The sequence below is a fragment of the Nothoprocta perdicaria genome, unplaced genomic scaffold (assembly GCF_003342845.1).
Source record: "Nothoprocta perdicaria isolate Ctin4 unplaced genomic scaffold, notPer1 scaffold_50, whole genome shotgun sequence".
Classification (NCBI taxonomy): domain Eukaryota; kingdom Metazoa; phylum Chordata; class Aves; order Tinamiformes; family Tinamidae; genus Nothoprocta; species Nothoprocta perdicaria.
The window spans coordinates 1,239,949-1,243,387 of record NW_020455755.1 but is presented as its reverse complement, the minus strand read 5'-3'; positions in this window follow the sequence as shown (position 1 = coordinate 1,243,387).

Here is a 3,439-nt window from a genome sequence, read left to right as displayed (position 1 = left end):
CAGCCCTGCTGCTCCCCGGGGGCCGCTGTCCCGGCACGCCGGCGCTCCCGGCAGGGCAGCCGGCCACGCGGCCGGGCCCCACGGCCGAGCCTCGGCAGCTCCGGCCCTCCCTGCCGAGGCGGCCGCAGCCGCCGGGGCTCGAAGCCGATCCCTGCCTGGAAGCAGAGGGAACAGCCCCGCTGCCGAGGGGCGACAGGGCCCTGCTGCACCGCGCAGCCCTGCCGAAAGCCTGGAGAAATCCCGGGGATTTCATCCAAACTGCCGTCCCTCAACTCCGAGGGATCTGCTCCTGCCTCTGGCACCGCTTCCTTCCTGATCACAGCCTTACTCTTGGTCTTGCTGTTTCCAGTGGACACCTCAGACCTGGAAAGGCAGGAGAGTTTGTGCCATTTTAGCGTTCGGAAATGCAGAAGAGCATCCTCTGGCATAATCATTTTGGGAAGAGTAAGAGAAAATGGAAGCCAAGGGAGAGCCTAAGAAAGCCACAGACAGAGCAGACGGAGAGTCCTGGTTGGAGAAGCTAGAGCAGGGTTGTGCCAGGGAGCCAGGCACATCCCGTGTTTGGGGATGGGGTAGGAGTTGGGAGGGAGGAGGAAAGAAAGGTGCCCAGATAGTAGCTCTGGCCAAGGCCATTGCAAGTGCAGAAGCCTTTGGGCTTCCCACCTCCATCCTGGGCCCAAGGAGCAGAAACAGCCGCCCCTTCCTTCCTTCCTTCGCCTGCTGCCAGGGTGGCTTTCCCTAGCAGGTGGCATTTGTGCCTTGACTCATACACGGGCAGCATCTCCCAGCCCCTTTCATGTCCAAATAGGCAGCCCTCGCTGCCTACCCACCGATTTGTCACGTAACAAGACGTGCAGAGCAACGCGCGAGCACCTCAGCGACGGGGCCCTGGCGCCTCCCGCCCGCATTCCCGGGCGCTGCTGCTCGGGATAGAGCCCAGAGCAGGCAGCAGAATTCCTGCCCGCCCCTCCTGGGGCCCCAGAGCACTGCCCAGCTCCGGTGCCATGGGTCTGCTCTGCACGAGGGCCCCTCGCCGGCCGCCAGGGAGCCGGGCTCCCCGCGCCATGGGCGGCTGCGGACGGACCTGGTCATCCCCTCTGCGAAGGGGCCGCGCGGCGCTGTCCAGGAGCGCGAGCAGCAGCCCTGCGTCCCGCTCGCCAGGGAAGCTGCGATCCCCCTCCTGAATGGAGGGGCTCCCTTGTGCACGTGCGAGTTTAGGACACCCGAGCGCGCCGGGAAACGAGAGGGCCCTGCGCTGCTTGCAGGGGAGGCATTTGCTGCTGCCTGTAAACCTCATTTCCAACTAATTGATTAAAATCGGCCTCCCTTCCTGTTACCCTAAGCAACCCCATCGATGTGCTCAGAGTGACCTCATTCCTTACAGCTGCTGTGAACCAGCCTATTTCCAGTGCTGCTTCTTTCCGCCTTCACCTCAGTTGCTGCTCTCTGCTCCTATTAGCCCATCCCAAAGCACCCCGGGGCCTTGCAGCCCTGCTGAGCAGAACCCGCTGCCAGGGCACACTCAGGCTAAGCTGGGCTCAGAGCGCCCGCCTAACAGGGCTGCATCAGGCGGCAGCGCCCCTGGAAGCAGCTGGGCCAGAGGGAGCTTCCAAGGGGGCCAGGCAGTTTCCAAGAGCGCGGCAGGGAACGTGCAGCTGCCTTGGAGCAGATGGGCTGCAGGGCCGGCTCTGCTGCACGCCCATGGGCAGCGCCGCCACATCCCAAAAGCTCTGGTCCCCAGCAGACACTAACGGGATAGTGCTCCGTGCTCTGCTCACCTCATAGGGAAGAGGCAGGCGCCCCTCGTATCAGCTCTGGTGGCACAGGGCACTTCCCCAGGAAAACAAGGCTCCATTGGCAGCACCGCAGGGAACAGAGCACACTGTGGGGCTGCTGCATGGAGCAGGGCTGGGACCTTCCCCCTGTGCGGATGGGGCCATGGAGCTCATCCGCACTGCACCGGGCACCACTAGCCAACACGAGAGTGAACTGTGGCATTCAGGCCAGGCCGGGCCTCGCTTTGAGGGCGGCAGGTTCGGAAGCAGCCCCTGGTCTTCCCGGGCCGCAGCAGTGACAGTGCTCACAGGCGCTGCCTCCCGGCTCCACGCTGCTCCGGAGCACTTGCTGCATACCCGCCACTCTCAAGCTACTGAAGCGCAGCGCACAGCGTGGTAGTGCAGGAGATCAGGCCAGGAGCCAGCAGCTCCGGAACTACAGATTCTGCTTAAGAAATGAAGGAAATCTTCCTTGCATGCAACCCATGTGCCCTTGGCAGAGCGAGGGCTCGCAGAGCCGTGGCTGTGCAGGTCTGTAAGTGGCAGCGTGTGCTGGGCAGCGCTGCTGCTGCTCCCGGCTGGCACCAGGGCCAGGGTGTCCCCAGCACCGTGAGGGATGCAGGTGCCGAGCGCAGGGCGGCATCCTCAGGGCTCGTGGAGCCGTGCACGGAGCGAGCGCCGCGGGGCTGCCTCCCCACGTGAGCGACTGCCCCTGCTCGGCCCTTCCCGAGCTCCGCCTGCCGCTTCCCTGCCCTCTGGAGTGTGGCCTGTGGCCGGGCAGGCCCGGAGCGTTAGCCGGCAGCTGCCCTCCCTCCTGCCGCCCTCCCCTCCCGAGTCACATCCAACTGTGCACGGCGGCTCCTGCCTCTCCTCCCGGCAGCCCGGGGGTGCTGCCCCCCCGGCAGCACCGGACGGACCTGCTGGCCTCGCTCACCAGCCGTGGGACGGCGGCTTCCGGACCTCATAGCAGGGCGGTGAGGCACCGCTTGGCCTCCGAGAGCTGCCCAGCTCCTCATTAGACTTAGTCGCTTGCAGCTGCGAGTGCGTGACCCAGCGGCCTGGGAGGTAGCCCAGGTGCCCACACTCCTGTCCTCGTCCCAGCCTCCCTCGTCTCGTCCTCCTGCCTTTCCACAGGACCCTTCTGCAGCAATTTGCTGCACAGCCCAGCTACGAGGAGCCCCACGCAGGCCCATTCATCCTGTGCCACCAGTATTGACTCCTCTCCTTCCTGCAGCATTAGAGAACATTTATCATCTCCAAAATGACTAACTTCACCTCTCCTGGGAAAGGGAAGGTTCGCTTCAGTACCGATATTTCCTATACCCAGCCCACAAACCTGCCTCGAATCACACATGATGCTCTGGGAAGAACCCGGGGGCTTCGGTTTCTTGAAGCACCTCAAGCCCCCAAACAGCCGTATCGGAATGAGAGACGAGCGCAGCCTTGGCAGCTCAGAGAGCAACAAGCGAGGCCTCTCCTCCTGTCCTACAGAGCACAGCACAGTCAGGAACAACAGCTGCCTGTTTGCCGAGGCTTTAGGAGCTTTTGGGAAGTGTTTTCAAGCCTTTCTAAAGAGATTCAGAGTGAGGAATGCTTTTCTTGGGAAATTTAAGCCTTTATTAACATAACCATTTCTGGGAACCGAAGCTGAGGGAACAAAACCA